Source organism: Ascaphus truei, chromosome 1 (assembly GCF_040206685.1).
Source record: "Ascaphus truei isolate aAscTru1 chromosome 1, aAscTru1.hap1, whole genome shotgun sequence".
Taxonomy (NCBI): domain Eukaryota; kingdom Metazoa; phylum Chordata; class Amphibia; order Anura; family Ascaphidae; genus Ascaphus; species Ascaphus truei.
Window position 1 is genome coordinate 4,525,097 of NC_134483.1, and position 23,081 is coordinate 4,548,177.

Here is a 23,081-nt window from a genome sequence, read left to right on the forward strand (position 1 = left end):
TACCTGGCAGATACCTGGAATAAGCCACTACTAACCTCTGACAAGCCCCGTTGCATTTGCCTTCCCAGCCTGGGTTCATGCCTGGCTGATGGGCGGCTGATCTGTTAAATGATAATGATTAGGATTTAATAGGCTGCAATGCTTCGCGTGTCTACCAGATGGCATAAATTCATGAATTGTAATGCAGTTTATATATATATACTGTGCAGTATTGCAGCCAGCGGGAATAAAATGCTTCATTCCCTGCTTGGAAAATAACTCAATGTACTCGGGCAGAAAACAGTCACAAACCTCAATACACCCGGGTATACCCGAATTCGTGGGACTAGCCAAGCTCGAATAAAGTGTGTCGCCAGTGTACGTTTGCCCTGTTATTGCCGAGTGTTGGGGAAAAATGAAAGTATGTGTATGTTAGAGGCCCTGCATAGGATTGAGCCGGAGGACTTGCAGTGATGCACTGTGCGGGGGGTGCTCCTTCCGTGGTTTCAGAGTTTCATCAACTCGTTTACGTCTAATCAGGGATCACATTTCCAAACCATAAAGGCATGTTAAGGATCACTTCATTTAATGTAAGAGGTTTGAATTTTCCCATAAAGAAGAAAAGAGCATGGACGGCGCTTACAAGTCAACATCCCGACATTGCATTACTACAAGAACCACAATTTACATGCTGAACATATAAAGCTGTTAGCTAAGTGGATATCAAATGTGTATTTCTTCAGCTGCAATTAAAAACGCAGAGGAGGGGCAATATTAATTAATAGATCATGTCCCTTTACTATCACTGCTAAATGTAAAGAGGAATTTGAGGATTCAATAATTAACCTACTATTCATTTTTTTGAGATGATTACAGTAGCTCAGCCTTGACCATATTAAGCTCAACAGGCAGAGAATGGGCACCCAGATTTCTGACTGGACTGCAGGTGTAATCCAAAGGAGTTAATGATGTCGCCCAGTGAGAGCGTATATAGAGAGGTGTAAGGGACCTGTATGTGAGCGTTGAGGTCCACTAACAAAGAGATCCAAGGTTGGTTTTTTTTAGCGTATCAGTCAATATTATGCTTAAAATGAGTGAGGAAAATTGACAGAGTAAAGATATCACTTAAGATATGAGTCAGAAATCCCTGTGAGTAGAAAGGTGTTAAAAACATAGCAGGCAGCACAGGGACTAGGCAACAAGGCTAGGGACTAGACAACAGGGCCAGGGACTAGGCAACAGGGAGAAAAAAATGTGCCAAACGTGCCGCGAGAAGCACCTTCTCGCCACTGTTCGCCAGTTTCTCAAACTCATGGTATTCTAGGACCCCCGCGGCTGCTCGCCACTCTAGAATTGAGAATTTCACGCTAAATGGCCCCACCAAAAAAAGTTGGCAAGAAGGTGGTGAGAAGCTGGCGAGAAGTGCAGATTGGGACTTAGAAAAATGTTTCATTATTTTTAGATATCTACACACAAAAGGGGAGCCCCTGCACAACTGGGCAGTAACAGTGAGGTGCTCACTAGGTAATGTAGAATTGCATGTACTAGAAGAAAATGGAAACCTAGTAGATGAGCACTGTGACGGTAGCTTTGAGACAGGCTATAATAATACACCAAAATATATAACTGGGTTGAACTGAACGAGACTTAGGGCTCTATGCAGTAAGCGGCGAAAAAGTGCAATCGCCAAGGGTACCTTATCGGCATGATTTGGGTGATTTTCCCTCTCCGTATGTAATTAGTGCCGAATCCCTTCCAAATCAAGCCGAAAACATTTGCGCCCACTCTGCCGATGATTTGCCGATTACACACAGGTGTATCGGCGTGCATGGCGGGGTGCAGTTAGGTTCGCCAATTAAACTTCTTGCTGAATCTGCCGAAGCAAGCATGTTTTTGATTGAGCGGCCCATTTAAAGGCAGCGTGTATTGTTATTCATTCTCTGTGTTGTTGGGAGAGAGAGAGACGCACAGAGCTGGCCGATTTACAAATTTCATATTGACCGAGGTTTGTCCTTTGTTGTTTTGTTTACATCTTTGTCTTGTTTTCAATTTGTAAGTGTTCAGTGCGATTGGCTTTAAATTTCTTTTCTGTTCTTTGTGAATGCTAGAGATATGGCCGCAAGACGTGGGAAGAGTGATGCTGGTGTGAGTGGTAGTGGTAGTCGTGCAAGTACGCGTCTGAGTGAACGTAGGGTTCAGGGGAGTGCTGTTGCTGCGAGTGCGAATGGTGTTGCTGGGAGTGCGAGTGGTGTTGCTGGGAGTGCGAGTGGTGTTGCTGGGAGTTCGAGTGGTGTAGCTGTGAGTGCGAGTGCTGCTGGTGGCTCTGTTGCTGGTGCTGCTGGGGTGTCTGGTGGTGGGGTGGTTGCTGGTGACCCGCTTTTGAAGTCTCTTCCATTGGAAGAAGGAGAGTCCAGTCAGCAGCAGCCAAGCTCTGGGCCTGCACGTATTCGGAAGAAATGTGTGGAGCGGCCACGTAATCCTCGGTTCAATGAACAGGAAAACATTTCTTGTTACAGGGATTCTGGAGCACTATGACTGTCTGTATGGCCATTTGCTAGGTAAGTCTATCTTTGCATTCATTCTTCAAAGACATGTATTGTCGGAAGAGATTTGACGATATCAGGGCAACATTAAAGAAAAAAATACAAGCACAACGGATGCGTGCTTCTGGCACTGGAGGTGGGCCGCCAGCACAAGCTCTCATCTTAACACCATTGGAGGAGCAGATGCGGGAAAAATTTCTTCCCGTCGTCGTGGAGGGTATGGCCGGGGACAGAGATATCGGAATTTATTCCCAATATAAGCATACCTACATATATATCTGTATATATGTCTCTCTATATCTATCTATCTATCTATCTATATTTATATCTAGTTGTCCTACTAAAATAACAAATTAATATATAAGGTGGCACTGAGTGCTCATTTGCATGTAATTTCCCACAATCCCTTGCTGCAGTGGAAGCGCTGTATGCTTGCCGATGATGGGGAACGACAGGGTTGCACACCTGTCTAAGACATGCAAATGAGCATACAGTAATATGTACTGTTGCTGTAAATATATATATATATATGAAAAAAGAAAAGAGAAAAAGCGCCCGATCCTTGTGTAAAATCAGATTGACATTTTAATAAACCATGGACAAGACAATTGCACACTTACAATTAGTCTGATTAAAATAAGCGTTTTATGGGACCTGCCCATGCACCAAACGAAGACTTCACCGTCACCTCCGCTCTGTAATCTCACGATCAGTTCGAGACCCAGCAGTTGAGAACGCCGTTTTCTCCAAGGTGTTTCTATAACAGACATCCGTCAGGAGCTTCTCAGCAGCGTGCGTCCGCCATTACTCCCACACATGCGGTGCTGGATACCGGAAGGATTTTCCTTGTATTTCCTTGGTCTCTCTCTGGTGCCGAAGGCAGGTCAGCCACCGTAGTTTCAATGCAAACCGTCCCTACGCGTTTCTTCCGCCTTTGCTTGATGAAATCCGCAAAGGCGGAAGAAACGCGTAGGGACGGTTTGCATTGCATTGAAACTACGGTGGCTGACCTGCCTTCGGCACCAGAGAGAGACCAAGGAAATACAAGGAAAATCCTTCCGGTATCCAGCACCGCATGTGTGGGAGTAATGGCGGACGCACGCTGCTGAGAAGCTCCTGACGGATGTCTGTTATAGAAACACCTTGGAGAAAACGGCGTTCTCAACTGCTGGGTCTCGAACTGATCGTGAGATTACAGAGCGGAGGTGACGGTGAAGTCTTCGTTTGGTGCATGGGCAGGTCCCATAAAACGCTTATTTTAATCAGAATAATTGTAAGTGTGCAATTATCTTGTCCATGGTTTATTAAAATGTCAATCTGATTTTACACAAGGATCGGGCGCTTTTTCTCTTTTCTTTTTTCTAATAGGTACTATGGGGACTTGGTGAACCCAAGAAGAAGCAGCCTGGACTTTTGTTTTATTTACTCATGGACTTCATTTGGACTTAAGTATCAATTTTTATAGTTCTATTTTTGTATTTTTATGCTATTTTTTATGTTCAACAGTTTATTTTTATCTTTCATATATTTTTGCACATTTTTTCTATCATTTTTTGTTTGATGTATGTTGTTTTTTTTTTTTATATATATCAATTATCAATTAGTAAATTAGGCACTAGTTGGTTCATGCAAACATCATAATCACTATTGATATTTGGTGCAACATTTTGGCACACGTCACCGGAGTGGCAGCAATTTGGGTGTATTTGAAAAAGGGGCGCTGTCTTTATAACTGTCCATATATATATATATATATATATATATATATATATATATATATATATATAAATGATTGATAATCTATGTAACACCTATAAACAGGACATTACTGCCTCATCAACTCTTGCATGGAAGATAGTGCATTCAAAGGCGAACATACATAAATTGCAGTAACACATTTCGTTATGTTTAATAAAAGGTCCTTTTTTGCTTCGTCATATACAGAGAGCATAATTAGGAACATGTAGCATATGTTATTTAATTGTGTTCATATGTAGCTCACTTCAGATTATTATTTCGCTCATGTACCAGTGTGTGAAACCAGCTGCAATTAATATGTAATCACAGCATAGACGAGAACACAGGGGGTGGGGTTGGGCACTCAGCCAGGTAACAGGGTCATGTTACGGTCAACTTTTTGAGACGCCTTACAGCTGCTAGAAACAAATAAAAGCTCAGGGTGCTGTCACGTCTTCGGGGAGGGACTACAGTTCTTAGAAGCTGCCAAGCTAAACAGAAGTTCATCACATTCATTTGAAATGGTAACTCTATGAAAACTTTCACCCACCAGGCCACTATGTATGAAAACGTACGTAACTCATTCGTTCACTCATATGTTCTTTGAACCTTATATAATCGGCACATTATCACACCAGTAGCATCTGTGAGCGACACACTGCATGTGTTGTTGAGTGTCAGCCACATTGAGCGCTACACCTGCTTCTATTAATTGTTCACACATATCCCTAAAAAAAATCTTTCACATTTCCACTATTACGTACTTAATTATAAGCATAGTTAACTTTGCTGTCATGGTAGTTATGTACATTATTATTTTTATATTACTACACAAGATATGCAGTGTATGTCCAATAGAACACTTAATTGTACAACGCATTCCTGCATAAACATTGTATGTTGTATAGTATTTACCAAAAATGTGCCAAGTAGCCTCACATGTACATTGATGTTAAAATGGATAATGTACAGCTTGCCAGAAACATCTTTTCATTTCATTAAGTGATGCTGTTATTTAGCCATAAATACTCCAAATACACAAACTCCTTATGTTAATTATGTACACATGTCAATTAAAATCTTATGTTATTCTTCTATATAGTTGCTCCTGGAGCTCATGTGTCACCTCACACTGAACAAGTCTCATCACCTGGCTCATCCAGCTCCTCATCAAGGCTGGAAGATGAGTGTATGAGGTGCAGGACATCTAATGTGTACATTTCTAGATGTTATGTTGCCATGCTAAATAAATGCCTTTCAAATGTAATTAACTTCACATCAGTTATTGTCACAGAAAATGTAGTTTGTAATGACAACATGTATTGTGTGTGATGTAAACTATCAGCTAGGAGTTGTGAGGTTACAACAACCTTTCATTCATTCTTCTTTCACACTGAGTCGAAACATAATTGTTACTTCAAGCTACATTTTAATTTGACACAACAGAAAACTTATGGAAACATGTTATGTGTTACACTGTGAGAACAACTCTCATTATATTGACAAACAACAGAAAGTTCCATGGCAGTTCATACTGTCTTCATTTATTTGTAGAAGCTGATGTTGCCAATGAAAGACAAATTCAATCAAGTGACCATGAAGATGTTCCCACTCGACGAGTAACACAGCATTCAAGTCTTCCTGCTCGTGACACATACTCAGCTATTGCAGCTTCTGAAGAAAGAATCTTGGTTGAAGAAAATCGTCGCCATTCAGAAATGATGTCAGTGCTTGAAAGGATGATATCACAGCAGGAAAGGATGATATCACAGCAGGAAAGGATGATATCACAGCAGGAAAGGACAATATCACAAATGTCACAACTAGAAAGAGTCATCATCCAAGTTCCTAAAGAAATACAAAATGTAAACAGGACATTACAAGCAATAGTTGTTAATCTAAGCCAAGCTAATTAGTTGAGAATTACTGCAAGGGAACAACAATTCCACTTTACCCCATCTGAGGATGGATCTTTACATGCTGCAAGTTTTTCACCCGAGTCATCAGTTCTTCATTCCCCAGTTCTGAATGCTACCGGTACAGTAGGTGCAAGTTCTGTGCAGGTCCCTGTCAACATCCAACCGCTTACATCTGTTCAAAATCAGGAACGGACACCTACAAATGGGACACGAAAAAGAAAGTTAGGCCAACAATTACTACTAACCAGTTTTTGGAACAAGATTAAAACACCAAAACAGGAAACGTCTCTGTTGCAGGGTACATGCAACTACACACATGGGTTTCTTGACAAGGCTGTTATATTTTGCCTTGAAAAATATACAGCACACAAAACAAAAATAGCTCTTTCAGCAACAAACGAAAATGGCTTTTCCTTCAGCAAACCGAACAAAACAGTTTCTCTTTAGCAGACAGTTTATATATATGCAGATACCCTTTTTCTATGCAGGGGACAGACAGTTCACAGTTTCACTACTTTGCTACTCAGACCTTGTTTTCAGGAATCACTTTAGCAGCTTACTCCTCTCTCATCACCAGCCTCCATCTGTCTACAGCCTGGGTTTTAAAACACCTTGATTAGGCAGCTGGGATCCAACTAATTATCCTGAGGTTCCCAGCTGAAGTTAACCTAGTCAGTGCTGCACTGCAGACTAGACATAGGTTTTCCAGGCATATAACTGGTGGCTTTTGTTTACCCTGTCACATTCTTCCCCTGTTAGTGTGTGGCTGGGGCTACGCACGGCTGAAGCCCGACCATCCACCCCTTCTCTAGAAAAGAAGTCAGCATTTGCGTTCTCTTTTCCCGGCCTATGCTGAATCTCAAATGAGAAGGGTTGGAGGGCCATATACCACCTAGTCAATCTAGCATTGGAATCCTTCATGCTATTTAACCACTTCAGTGGAGCATAATCCGTCACCAAAGTAAAATGGACTCCTGCCAGGTAATGCCTCAAAGCCTCGATTGCCCACTTTACTGCGAGGCACTCTTTCTCAATCACTGAGTAGTTTTTTTCCCTTGGGAACAATTTCTTACGCAGGAAAAGGATAGGATGTTCAACTCCCTCAAACTGTTGTGACAACACTGCCCCTAGCCCTATCTCTGATGCATCTGTTTGCACTATAAAAGGGCTGTTGAAGTCCGGGCTTCTAAGGATGGGACCCTCTGATAGACACCTTTTTATGTCCTCAAAGGCTCTCTGACAATCCCTTGACCACACCACTTGTGTAGGGGCACACTTTTTTGTGAGGTCCGTTAAAGGGGCTGCCACTTCCGAATAGTTGGGGATGAACCGCCGGTAGTACCCTGCTAAACCCAGCAGAGAGCGTACCTGCATTTTTGTTTGGGGGGTCGGAACTTCTTTCAGGGCAGCTACCTTGTCGGCTAGTGGCCTTACTTTTCCACCTCCCACTGCATACCCTAAGTATTTGGTTTCCGCTTTACCCAAGGCACATTTCTTAGGGTTGGCTGTGAGTCCTGCCTCTCTTAGAGATTTGAGGACCGCTTTCAGCCTAATTAGATGGGTCCGCCAGTGTTTACTATAAATGACAATGTCATCTAGGTAGGCTGCGGCATAAGTCCTATGGGGCCTCAGTATCTTATCCATGAGTCTCTGAAATGTGGCTGGGGCTCCATGCAGTCCAAATGGCATTGTCACAAACTGGTATAAACCCATGGGAGTGGCAAAGGCTGTTTTGCATTTGGACTTTTCCTCTAAGGGTATTTGCCAGTATCCTTTTGTCAAGTCCAACGTGGATATATATTCCGCGTTACCAAGGGCGTCAATTAATTCGTCCACCCTTGGCATCGGATATGCATCAAACTTGGATACCGCATTGACCTTTCAGAGGTCCACACAAAATCTTACCTTCCCATCGGGTTTAGGGACCATAATTAGTGGACTACACCACTCACTGCATGATTCCTCAATCACTCCTAAGTGTAACATTTCTTGTACCTCCTTCTCTACCAGAGTCCTACGACTTTCAGGCAACCTATAAGGACGGGAACGTACTTTTACCCCAGGTGCTGTCTCAATTGCATGGGAAATTAAGTTAGTTTGTACTGGTAAGTCAGAAAAAACATCCTGGAATTAAGTAATTATTGCTAACAAGTCCCCTTTTTGTTCAGAGGACAACTGTTTGCCCATTGGGATTTTATCGTCACTCACGATGTTCTCCCGTGGAGGCTGAGGACCCAAGTCCGTTTCCTCCTCCACCGGGTGGATGAATAGAGACCGCTGCATCTTCCAGGGTTTCAGCAAGTTCACATGGTAAATTTGTTTACCCTTCCTGGACCCTGGTTGAGCGATCTCGTAATCCACATCACCCGTACGGCGGAGTACTTCGAATGGGCCCTGCCATTTGGCCAGGAGTTTACTCTCACAACTGGGTAACAATAACATCACCTGGTCTCCTGGGTGAAACACTCATGCGAGCATTCTGATTGTAATGTCTCTCCTGACTGTCCTGGGCTGATCTAAGATTCTCCCTGGCAAAATGGCCGACCACATCTAGGCGCTTCCTAAGGTCTAGTAAATATTGCAGGGTATTCTTAAAAGGGGACTGCTGTTCCTCCCAGGATTCCTTTAGGAGGTCTAGGATACCCCGGGGTTGGCGGCCATAGAGCAATTCAAATGGAGAGAATCCCGTGGAGGCCTGGGGAACTTCCCGCACTTCAAACAGCAGAAAAGGGAGAAGTTCATCCCAGGCTCTCTTCTCTGAATCTACAAATTTCCTCAGCATCCCTTTTAAAGTTCGGTTAAATCTTTCCACCAATTCGTCAGTCTGTGGATGGTAGACCGATGTCCGAACAGACTTGACCTCTAGTAACTTTAAGACATCCTCCACCAGTTTAGCCATGAAATTTGTACCTTGGTCTGTCAACGTAACCTGGGGAAGTCCAACCCGTGAGAATAGTTCCAACAACTTGTTGGCTACTTGCTTCGCCGTTGCTGTTCTCAGGGGGAACGCCTCAGGATATCTTGTCGCATAATCAACTATTACAAGGATAAACCCGTGTCCTTTCGCAGAAGGTTCTAGAGGTCCTACCAAGTCTACCCCAATCCTCTCAAAGGGAACTGACACCAAGGGTAGAGGAACCAAAGGGGCTGGTTTTTGTCCTTTTGGACTAGTTAGCTGGCACTCCAGACATGCTGCACATAGCTTAGCAATATCACTATGCATCCCTGGCCAATAGAATCGGGATGAAATACGGTCCAATGTTTTATCCCTGCCCAGGTGACCACCCCAAGGGACAGTATGGGCTAGAGTGAACACAGATTTAACAAAAGCCTTGGGAACCAATATCTGTCTGGTGACCTCCCCTGTTTGTGTCTGCCTATTCACCCTATATAGGATATAATTTGATAGCTCAAAATGGGGGAATACTATCACCCCCTGTGCATGTAAAATCTGTTCATCAATTTTCACCACCTTGTCATACTGTCTAGCAAGGACTGGGTCTTCCCTTTGCTTCTGGCGAAAGTCAGGGAGATACAGGTCTGGTAAATCTCCAGGGCCCATATCCCCCTCCCTTTGGCCATCCCCAGCCATCACTTGTGACCTCTGACTACTAGAATGGTCACCTTGAGACCCATATTTCTGCAACCAGTCCTGTTTGTCCAAGCATCTTTGCTTCCGAGTCTTTTGAACCCGGTGTCTACTGGGAAAAAGGTCTGCCAAGAAGGGGAACAGTTTGCCAGGGTTCTCCTGAGCCCTAGAAGGAGGCTCCTCGTGAAGGACTGGGGCCATTAGGTCCGAAAAGAAAGGCCAGTCCCGACCGAGCACAATGGGGGCAGGGAGCCAAGAAGCGACTCCTACTTCGAGGTAAGCCTCCTGACCTTTTACCTGTAGCTGGATTTTGGCCGTCAGATAGCATTTTACATCGCCGTGTATACATTCTATGCTCCATGGGGAGTCAAAAGAACACACGTTGGGCGGTATCAGTTCCTGGAGGACCAGAGTTTTCCCAGAGCCCAAATCTACAAGGGCCTGGACGGTTTTTCCACCAATCAGGGCTGGAAGTAGCCAGGGCTTGTAATTTTCCCCAGTAAAAGCCGAGGCGACGGTTCTGCTGAATGAACAATCCATCATGGATTGCCTGTTCTCCGCAGGTGGAACATGGGGAGGGTTCCCTCGCAGGAAGGGGCTGTGGATAGCGCTCCGCTGGACCGGTTACTGGAGAACAGGCATCTGGTGGGTCCTGTGGGCGACGTCCTCGGAAGTTCCTCGCACTTTGCGATGAGCCGACATCAGGAAGGAGATGAGGGTCTCTGCGGTGACCAGCATCTGGACTCCGTCCTTGCTGGAACGACTGCTCCTTCCGTTGGACTTGGCGGTTCCGTGACAGGCTGTAGGTTCCCCATTGATCCGACCTCCCTCTTTGGGCGTCCGCTAGTGCCGGTGGAGTCGGGTCCAGGACACTCGCCTGCTGCTCAGCCCCAAGGAAGTTCTCCACGAGTCGGACCGCCAAAGCTAGGGTTTCAGCAGCGTGGCGTTTTACCCACGAGCGTGCGGAAGGGGGTATTATTTGTAGAAATTGTTCCAAAACCACCTGCTCAAGAATTGCCTCCTTAGTGCACTCCTTGGTTTGTATCCAGCGCGTACATAAGTCCAATAATCGCTGAGTGAGGACCCGGGGTCTCATCTTAGCGGTGTACTTCATGTTCCGGAACTGCTGCCGGTAGGTCTCTGGGGTCAGACCTAAGCGATCCAGTATGGCGGCTTTTACTTGGCGGTAGTCCATTGCCTGATCTGCTGGGAGACCCTGATATGAGGCCTGGGCTTCTCCTATGAGGAGCGGGGCCAAAGCAGTTGCCCAGCGATCTGTAGCCCAGCCCTGAGCTTCGGCGACTCTTTCAAAAGTCAGTAAAAAAGCCTCTGGATCCTCGTTCGGAGCCATTTTCCTCAGCAGTATCGGGGTCTGCTTGCAAGTTCTGGACTGGCAGACCCCTGGAATTGGGTCAGCAGCTTGGCCATTCGCTCCTCCTGTGCTGCCTGCTGCGGGGTTAGGAGCTGGGTTTGCTGCTGCAAAAGTCTTTCATCTCTCTCTGCTTGCAGCCGGGCTTGCTCCTGCATTAACTGTCCCTGCTGTTTGGTCTGCTCGCACAAAAACTCTTAAAAAAATTCTTCCATTTTTTTTTATTCTTGTGTGTATGTATGGCCCTTTAACTGCAGGGGCCTTTCAAAATCCTTCCCAATTCTTGACACCATATGTTGCAGGGTACATGCAACTACACACGTGGGTTTCTTGACAAGGCTGTTTTATTTTGCCTTGAAAAATATACAGCACACAAAACAAAAATAGCTCTTTCAGCAACAAACGAAAATGGTTTTTCCTTCAGCAAACCGAACAAAACAGTTTCTCTTTAGCAGACAGTTTATATATATGCAGATACCCTTTTTCTATGCAGGGGACAGACAGTTCACAGTTTCACTAGTTTGCTACTCAGACCTTGTTTTCAGGAATCACTTTAGCAGCTTACTCCTCTCTCATCACCAGCCTCCGTCTGTCTACAGCCGGGGTTTTAAAACACCTTGATTAGGCAGCTGGGATCCAACTAATTATCCTGAGGTTCCCAGCTGAAGTTAACCTAGTCAGTGCTGCACTGCAGACTAGACATAGGTTTTCCAGGCATATAACTGGTGGCTTTTGTTTACCCTGTCACAGTCTCCACCATCAGTCGTGCAATGTGTACCAACTGGTTCACAACTGCCACAACCCACACCCAGTGCCCCTGAAGTGTCACAGCCCACACCCAGTGCCCCTGAAGTGTCACAGCCCACACACAGTGCCCCTGAAGTGTCACAGCCCACACCCACTGCCCCTGAAGTGTCACAGCCCACACCCACTGCCCTTGAAGGGTCACTGCCCACACCCAGTGCCACTGAACTGCCACAGGCCAGTACAAGTCGTACAGTTAAGGCCAAAGTAGTTGGCAAACGGAAAAGGCTAACACAACAGCCAACAAGCAGGCCTGTGACTCAGTCTCAAAAGGATAAACAAACACCTACAAATGGGACACGAAAAAGAAAGTTAGGCCAACAATTACTACTAACCAGTTTTTGGAACAAGATTAAAACACCAAAACAGGAAACGGCTCCACCATCAGTCGTGCAATGTGTACCAACTGGTTCACAACTGCCACAACCCACACCCAGTGCCCCTGAAGTGTCACAGCCCACACCCAGTGCCCCTGAAGTGTCACAGCCCACACACAGTGCCCCTGAAGTGTCACAGCCCACACCCACTGCCCCTGAAGTGTCACAGCCCACACCCACTGCCCCTGAAGTGTCACAGCCCACACCCACTGCCCCTGAAGTGTCACAGCCCACACCCACTGCCCCTGAAGTGTCACAGCCCACACCCACTGCCCCTGAAGTGTCACAGCCCACACCCTCTGCACTTGAAGTGTCACAGCCCACACCAACTGCCCCTGAAGTGTCACTGCCCACACCCAGTGCCACTGAACTGCCACAGGCCAGTACAAGTCGTACAGTTAAGGCCAAAGTAGTTGGCAAATGGAAAAGGCTAACACAACAGCCAACAAGCAGGCCTGTGACTCAGTCTCAAAATGATAAACAACAATAAATGATCACATTCACTAAATCTGTAGTTGGCCTGGTGGTGTTTAATGCAGATTATTTCATGACTACTGTATGTATGATCAAGTCCTGATGCTTCAAAGCATTCAAGTATGTCCTTGTACACATGAAGGTTTTGAAATGTTCACTGTCTGAATTAACGCATCATTTATAACATATATTTATGTATTATTCATCAGTTGATTAATGGTACAACATTACACAGTTGCCATGTTTATAGAAGCTGACATTCACTTAGCTGTTAAACATTTTATGTATGTGTGTTTGTTTGGTAATGTAGATAGTCATTGCATGCTAGTCATCATGTATGAGTAGTGGTTAGAATAACATATCTGTTAGTGTGTATTAATATATCTGTAGTCTCTATGGATACTGTATATGTACACACACAGTGTATATATATATATATTTTTTTTTTTTATATATATATATATATATATATATATATATATATATATATATATAAAAAAAATTCTATCCCAGTGTTGTCAGCAAACAGGCCTTGTGTTAATGACATATACATGTTAGGACACTTGTTTAAATTATGGCACTAATATTATGAAGCCAATAATTCACTCACCTGTATGAAACTTTCACGATGATTTCAACAAGGCCTACTTTCACACATCAATGGCTTCAGTTTAGAACTATATTAAATATATATATTATCTTATTTACCAGTACAGGCCTTCATGGCTCAAAAAAGGCCTTGTTTGCTGTTAACTACTACTTATACTGCTGCGGCCGAGTTTATTCGAGCATTTGCCCGTTCTCGGCCGCAGCAGTAACCTGGCGCGCGCCGGAGGGTGCCGGGCGCGCGCCGAAGCAGCGGAAGAGCGCCCTCCGATCGGGGCGCTCTCCCTCCCGCTGCCGGGTCCCCCGGAACCCCCTGCCGCCGTCCCCCACATCGCGGGACACCAGGGCTCCCTCGGGGAGCCCTGGACGCGCGTGCAGGGGGCGCTGGCACCCGATGACGCGTGACCGCGCATCGGTGACGCGCGGCACGCTGAGGGAGTGAGGCTAGCAAGCCGGGGCATCCCCCGGCTTGCGGAACTAGCCCTGCTCGGATTAAGTGTGTCGGTAGTGTACACAGCTGACTCTAATAGGCCCTCAAACATACTCACCCAGTAATGTTATAAACTTTAATGAAGTCTGAAGATAATAACAAGGCCTGTTTGCATATAAGGCCTTAAATGTAGAGATATATACATATATATATATATATATACACACACACACACACACACAATATAGTTAATTATATATATATATAGAGAGAGAGAGAGAGAGAGATGGAGATCTCTATATATAGTGATTATATATATATATATATATATAGAAATAGATATATAGATATATAGATATATCTATGTATATATCAAGAGAGACTAACAGACAGAGTGTAAGAGAGAGAGAGAGAGATAACCAGGCACAAAAAGAGAGAGACAGAGATTGAAACATTGACGAACAGAGAGAGAGAAAAACACACAGATGTGTGTCTGTGGGTCATTATAGGTCAGTGTAAGCAGTAATCTATTCATTCTACCACTGTAGAATATTTCACACACATTGTTTTTTTAATTAAAATCGTACACTTGGTTTGCACATGTTGATTAAGCCGAAATAAAAGTTTCGTTTACAATGAAATGGCTATCTTACCCAAAGAATGTGTGGCAATTATTTTAACACATTTTTAGTGGGGGCAAAACAAGGCGTATAATATAGAGCTTGTATTGTAACCTTGGAAGAAACCACGAAGATAACATGTAACTATTTTCACATTCAGCAGACAAACGTATGCGCTCAACTTAGACACTCATCACTTCAACACAGCAGAAATGGCAGAAGCTTCCACATTGCACAGCCATCCACATAAATCATACAAATTTATGATTGCAGAAGCAATTGAATCAACTGATGACAAGAGAGCAAGCGTGGGCCAAATCTATGACTTAATCCAAAAGAAATATCCATACTACAAAGAAGCATGCCGATAATCAAATTTTAAAACTTCTGTACGATTCACTTTATCAGCAAATGAATGTTTTGAGCGTGTCCATGATCGCCTAGATCAATATCAATATCAACATCGATATGGATGTTGGCATATTGCCCCATCATTTAAAATTACCATGGAACATGAAACATATCTTCTGTTAAATAGCATATTTTGCCTAAGACCAGTTACAATGGAGCCACACCGACTTGCGCGTCTGCTGCTATACCTGCTGCAATACCTGCACCCTCCATTCATCAAGACCAGATGCAAGATGCACATAACAACTATGATATGTATCCAAACTTATTTGGACAATACCAATGTGGATGGGAAAACAACCAAGAACTTTACGTACCTCCGGACGTCTTGTTTGAAGAAGGCAGTGCAGATTCCTATGACCGCCTCATGGAGATGTGTGTCATTCAGGATTCAACGGTTGCCTCAACCATGGATGAAACTGTAGTGCCTTTCTGGAGCGAGCAGTTGCAGCCAAACCAGTTTTGACTTCTACAAAAATGGTAAATACAATAATCGTTATGCGTTTACTCACATTATAAATGGCTACATTTTTAATATCCACCATTTGTTAGCTAAATGCGTGGATACAGCATAACATTGCAGACAGCCTTACATGTAGCGTGCACAAAGACATTATTTCCTATAACAATATACTACATGACGAAGCATTACTACACATTGTTGACGGACTCACAAAACCTAGATTAATATCTCTTTTAAAGTATCATTTCAACATGTTACACTAACTGTAACACACACACCTCATTTTTTAGCATGCAACATAGAAAAAAAAAGGGTCTGCCACATATGACGTGGGATCCTTGTCATGTCCCAAGGCGTCCTTAAAAAGGTTTGCGAATGGAAGCCCCGCCCCCAACCGACATGCGCGCGTGAAAGTATATTGGCTGTGCCCGTTGCTTATTGTTACGGTCAGTGCACTGTGTCATGCGCGCGCGTCGGTGTTTCGGTGCGTGCACAGTGCTGGAGGCCAATGTTAATTTAGTGGGAAGAGTGTTTGCGTGCATTTCACGGTGCCTTAACATGACGTCACACGTCTTTTATTTGCTCATTGGCTGATCGGCCGTTGTTTCCGTGCACACACGTCCGTTTACAAAGTTTATATAAGTACGTGTGTAGAAGTGATTTAGTTTCGCTTCCATAGCATAACTTCCAAACATGATATGCTTACTGCTAGCAGCACCATGGAGGGACATGTATTAAACGCACAGCATACACATTGTTTAGCGCATACGCTAAGACTTAGTCCACACAATTGTGAAGTGCGCGCACAAATGAAGTTGTGCGCGCACATTATTATGTATACAGGCACCGGATATATCATATCCGTAGTAATGCCAGCAACACCATAATAAAAATGACAATTCAGTATCTGTGGTTTGATCCTTGCACTTTCAACATATACGTTACTTATGCGTGAATATCCACAATCATATAGAGATGTGTTACGCGTTGTCATGCAGAGACATATATAAATGTGCCATCTTTGACCATCATGTGTTTGCTGTATTTCACAGATGTCACGGATGAATACATGGGATCAATGTATGATTTCAGATGAGCCACTCGTTATATTAGATGATTGTGACGACGACCGAACAACTATTATAATGCATATGTAACAATTCTTTCAATGCTTGGTGCGCAGATTAACAATGAATACATAATGTTATCCGGTTATGCCTATATTTACTATGCACTTAATTAACATAATGATGTTGCTAAGCACTGAAGTTAGAGCTTTTAATGTTTTTTGGTGATTTTCTACTAACATTATATGTCATGCTCTGTTAAATATGCAACCAACATTCTCACTCAGCAAACACATTTGTCTACTATATTGTATAATGTGACGTGTGACTTGTGAAAGAATGTAAATGCTACATAAAAACACGTAGACATTCTATCTGAAAGTACACAATAAAAATAGGGAGGTGATATAAACTGTTTATTGGTGTGATAAGTTATTTTTCACCTAAGTTGTAGTGCTAACCTTACATGCATGAGCTATTGAATATTAGTTAAAGATCATGAAAAGATAAAAATTTGTGTGTATATTTTATTCTCACGACTAACTATAGTTTAGTGTTTTTAGTAAACGTTCAACACATACAGAGCGAAGTGAGTCTGATGATACAATATGTTAGTTTATATCATTTGACGTTGAAAAACATGCATGACACAAAAAGTGCAACACACACAAACACTGCTGCTGAAATGTGTGCGTATGCAAATGTCCACATCATTGACGTTCATATGTTGACATTAGTTGTAAAGGATCATGATAATAATGAATAACTTACGTGAATGAAATTAAAATTATATTAACAACATTGTCATTGGGTCGAATAAAGTATGAAAAGTTGAGAATACAAAGAAATAACATTTTGCATGGTGTTAACATTTTGACACATGTTACATGTACGTCAAATCAACACGTGTGACTTATACATACACATGTGACAATGTTGTAATCAACATGAAGATGCATTGATACAATAACTAATCACATACATTGCAATGTAAATGATGTACAAAACATTGCTGTGTTTACAGGCAAACATGCATTGAGTGTTATGATCACTCGTGCATCCGCGGATGTTCTCCTCCCAAAATAAATATTTGAGCAGGGTTTATCCCCTTCTCTCCACCCACCCCAATATTACAGGAATGGAATTTGGAACGTTTGCTATATTAAATGTTATGTAATGTCCCTAATGCTTTTCAAATACACTGCACATTAACCACCAAGTGTAGCTAAACGCATGTACACTATACAGAAACGACATGTTTCAATAGTCACATGTTTTTCAATACGTTGTGTTTAGACATCCTGTAACTATACCTTTATAGAGGCTGGCACATCTTATGACAGATGTGAGTTGAAATACATACCATGAGCAGTCATTGACGTGATATAAGAAAAAAACAAGCACAAAACGCAATAGTGAAGTATATCAAACTGTGTTGAGATATTTATAAAAGGGTAATATATCTGCGTACATCAAATAGATAGAACTCAAGCATCTCGTGTATCAATACACAAATTACCACACAGCTTGTCGGCGGGATAGGCGATAGTACAGGGGCCCTCGGATGGATCTCTCACACTCTCTCTGCGTCGGTTGGACTCAGTCGCTGCAGTCAATGGCATGCAGTTTGTCTCACACCTGCCAGTAGGGAGACCGCAGACAGCAGAGATTCCTTCGGGGGGAACAGTCATACCATGTATGTGTCCTCGCACAGTGTCTCAGTCCACGTACACTTTCCCCTGCATTGATAGAAGCCGCCGGTTCCTCCTCTCCACGCCTAGCAGCCCGTTGCTCAGCTGTGATGCTGAGTAGGTCTCCCTACTGGCAGGTGTGAGACAAACTGCATGCCATTGACTGCAGCGACTGAGCCCAACCGACGCACAGAGAGAGTGTGAGAGATCCATCCGAGGGCCCCTGTACTATCGCCTAACCCGCCGACAAGCTGTGTGGTAATTTGTGTATTGATACACGAGATGCTTGAGTTCTATCTATTTGATGTACGCAGATATATTACCCTTTTATAAATATCTCAACACAGTTTGATATACTTCACTATTGCGTTTTGCGCTTGTTTTTTTCTTATACTTTTAGCTCTTGGGAGTGTTTGAGCCACTCCATATATTCAGCAGCATACGCCACTAACCAACAGATTTGTATGGTCTTAAATTTATCACTTCCACAGTTGGGTTGTACTTGATTTATTGTTATTAACAATTAATCTAAGAGGGTTAATATACATAACTTAATCACTATATAGTATTACTAAAGACACTGTCTATCATCACAATTGGGTTAATTTTTGGTTGCGCACTTTATTTTTTTTTATTTTTCTTTATTTATTGACGTGATATACCTTGAAAAAGAAAACATGAATGAATATAAAACATTGTCATGACATGTTCATTAAGGTAAGCAACACACCAAAGTGTCTCTTTTGTGTTACATATGAAACACCATGTAGATTTCGTTACATATAATATGAAAAGCACACTGGTGTACACATCATTGTGATGCACATGTCACACTGCAAAAATAACATTGTATGTAACCATACTGCACTAACGAATGACTATGGACATAGTAGGAGTATTGTGTATGCTTAACCAAAAAGAGCATGTACATAAAGTATTAATTTGTAACACATGTTATATTCACATACACACAAAAACTTTACATTATAAGAAGGATTATAGAACCTGTGGATGAATGACATACCGGTGACACATGCATTTGTCCACACAGCAGAGAAGAGAAAGGTGTGCGACCCATATTCATCTGTTTCCTAAGTGAATGGTATTTGGACAAATGTATTTTTCATTAAAAATAATTAATATATGTATGTAGTACTATGAACATATATGTATTTGCTTACATGAAAAAAATGTATTTATGACATTCAGACGTGTCTCAACACCACTGGCTGTTTGCTCAGTGTCAGCTGGTAAATTGACGGGATGCTCCTCCTCCAAACCCTGACGTATGTCTGTTTGCACATTATTTCTGAGTGCCACATTGTGCAAAATGCCACATGCAATGATAATATTAGACACTTTATCAGGCTTATATTGAAGTGCCCCACCAGCTCTATCGAGACACCTAAATCTTGTATTGAGAAGCCCAAATGTCCTCTCTATAACGGATCGCGTACTGCTGCGGCCGAGTTTATTCGAGCATTTGCCCGTTCTCGGCCGCAGCAGTAACCTGGCGCGCGCCAGAGGGTGCCGAGCGCGCGCCGAAGACACGGAGGAGCGCCCTCCGATCGGGGCTTTCTCCTCCCCGCTGCCGGGTCCGCCGGGTCCCCCGGAACCCCCTGCCGCCGTCCCCCACATCGTGGGAATCCAGGGCTCCCTTGGGGAGCCCTGGACGCGCGTGCAGGGGGCGCAGGCCCTCGATGACGCGTGACCGCACGTCGATGACGTGCGGCACGCCGAGGGAGTGCGGCTAGCATGCCGGGGCATCCCCAGGCTTGCGGAGCTAGCCGCACTCAAATAAAATGTGCCGCCTGTGTAGATATAACGGATCGCGTAGATATATGGGCAACATTGTACCTCTCCTCTGCTTCACTTTGAGGCTTTGGCACCGGGGTCAACAGCCACGGCCTAATTCCGTATCCTGAGTCACCTATAATCCATGGTGCACACATAAGGAAAAATTAGTGATAACATTATAACATACAACAATTCCTAGAAAAACAAGAGTTTTGTGTTACCACATCATAATATGTACTCACCCACCAGCCAACCAGGTCCAAAATAGCCTTCTTCGAAAGCATGGAAGACTGATGAGTTTCTCAGGATAGAGGAATCGTGACTGGAACCAGGGAATTTGGCTACCACATGCATAATCTTCATCGTGGCATCGCATACCACCTGAACATTCAGGGAATGGTAGTACTTACAGTTGCGGTAAGCATGCTCACTCTGACTAGGCGGGATCAAAGCAACATGGATGCAATCGATTGCACCCAGCACACATGGTATCCCGGCTATGGTATAAAAGCCATTCCTGACTTCCAGCCACTCTGTGTGCTCTGTAGGAAAATGAATATAATTCCTAGCGCGTCTATTGAGTGCACATAGAAACTGGGTAAAGGCCCGCGAGAATGTAGATTGCGAGACGCCGCCCACTATGCCCACTGTTGTCTGGAATGATGCGGAAGCAAGATAATGTAATGAGCACAGCATTTTAACAAGCCCAGGGACTGCACGACCTCTGGCTGTCACAAAATCTAAATCTCCCCGTATCTCTTCATAAAGAGCTAAGATTGCTGCTGAACTCAAACGATAGCGACTTACAATCTCCTCCTCACTCATCCCATCTAACAGGGTTCTCTCCCTGTACAAACGAGGACGAGCCACAACTTCTCTCCTCTCTCTTCTCCTCTCATCTCCTTGCCCTCTCCCTCTCCTGTCCGCGTGCCTGTCCCTGTCCCTGCCACTGTCCCTGCCTCTGTCCCTGTCCCTTCCTTGCCCTATGACATCCTCTCCATCAGCAAGCCTCTCGTGCAATAGAATGTTCCTCCGTCTCCTAAACATTCGCATCATTTTGAGGTCTGTATCTGTGAATGAGCAGGTAATTGCCGTCCTTTAAATATCTATGTGATGATGTCAGGTGAGTTGCTAAAGTGCAAGGTGTTACATTAACATATCCAAGTAGTTGACTCCCAACCTCTATCCATTTGATATAACAAGTATTATTTATGTGTATTCAGCAGCCAATCATGATATTTCACAATGATGTAACGTGAAGCTTTGTACAAGCATTTATTGGAAATTATTTGTGGAATGTGTAATGCATGTACCACTTCTGAACGCAACACTCAGTCATCTAATTAGGATACAACCATGACATTGACGTAGAAAAAGTTCGCTGCAACATGTCTAATTTGCCATGTTATTGTCACATGTTCACATCAATTAATTATACTGTGCATATGCATAAATTTATGCCATCAGGATAGTTGCTATTGATTCAGTTTCAAACGTGTAACAATGAGTAACTATTATAGATGTGTGTATAAGTGTTACGCCGGTGCTGCCCGCAGACCAGACCCGTTCCTTTCACTGAGGTGAGGAACGTATAGAAGCACGCACCCGCAGCAAAGGGAGCGTGTCCGGAGTGTGGTGATTTCGGCGTTGCCAGGCCAGGTGTATTTCGCTAGCAATACTTGCCGGTACCGGTGTAGAAATGCCGTTGTCGTTGCCGTTAGCCAAGGTCTGGGATTGGAGAATTCTGGAAGGTCGTTTGTCCAAGCAGGGGTCTTAGAGCCAGAGAGAGACGTCCGCCAAGCCAAGTCGTAACCTGAGTGAATGAGAGAGAAAACGCCAGAGTAGTAATCCAAGTGAAAACTATGTTGAGCAATGAATGATAGGAAGGACTGGCATTATAAAGTGTGGCTGACCAATCAGAAGTGAAGGCAGACCTGGAGGACTGCGTGGAGCCATCCTGGATAGGTTCCCTTGATTGGCAGACAGGTGAGGACTCTTGTCTTGACAGGAGATCATATTCCTGTATTGGGGGCGGGTCTTCACTGCCAGAGCAGTGAATAAATTAACTTCGCCCGGCGCGCGCTGTTTAGGCGCGCGCCCGAGCAACATGGCGGCCGCGTGAGGTACTGCTGGAAACCGGGGATGCCGAGGACGATGGGGAACCCCCAGAACCGACGGAGGTGAGTGGCGCTGGCGAGGGGTGCGCGCCACGGCAGCAGGAGGGAATATATCAGCAGAGGAACCAGGGCGCGGGCGCCGCGATCCCTGATTCCTCACAATAAGTTAGCATGAAGTGCTTGCAATGCATCGTGTTGAATGTAAACATGCAATGTGATTGAGTGTCCAATTGCGGACGTCATCAAAAAAGGGAGGACACAAAATACATGTAAACATGAAAACAAAGATCTACATTAACGTTTGATCATGCGTTACATATTACAACCATTGTATAATGTATAGCAACATTACTATACGCTGGATGTGTTACATGTGTGAAATGTGTAACATCATATAATAAATTGAAGCACACTTCAGTAACATGTTTGATATGATGTGAGCTGCTCCTTTAAGAGTTGAGTATAGGATTTTCCCTTGACACATCATCACATGATGAGTAATGTGACACGCAAATGATGATAACATATAAAAGTACAATGTTATGCAAATACTAAACGTAAGGGGTGACACGATGAAGTGAATGACCTCGACACTGTAATGGCAAGCACATTTGTATTATGAGCAATAGAACGTAAACACTACTATAATGTTATAAGTCCCCGCTCCACTGACTCCATTGATGTAGAGATGAGGTTTTTTTTCTAAGTGCCGTTCCGGCAACCTTAGCGATCGTTCTCCCCTCCAACTTGCCAACTTTAGTTGGCGGGACCAATTGCCGATGAAATCTCCATTTCTGAGTGCCGATCAGCACCGATAAGCTGATCTGGGCTACTTGAATACAGCCGATTTAAAAAAGTGCCGAAAAGTGCAGATAAGGGGCTTATCGCCAGGCGCATGGCGAAAAATTTTTATCGGGAAGAAAAAATGCAGATTTAGAGCACTTATCAGTGCGTACTGAATCTCATATCCAATTTTGGCGGAAAAATGCCGAAAAAAGCATTATCGACACTTACTGCATGAGGCCCTTAGATATGATAAAATATAATTTATTCCTTGAAAAAGGTGAACACAACAGATTATACAAATA

The 23,081-nt window shown here is 43.7% G+C and overlaps 1 protein-coding gene across 1 annotated transcript in view; it reads right to left on the bottom strand.

Annotated features, from left to right (window-relative positions):
- Window positions 1–23,081, bottom strand: part of LOC142469876 (uncharacterized) — a 511,728-nt gene that overhangs the window by 93,723 nt on the left and 394,924 nt on the right. The gene's annotated exons all lie outside the window — the stretch shown is intronic.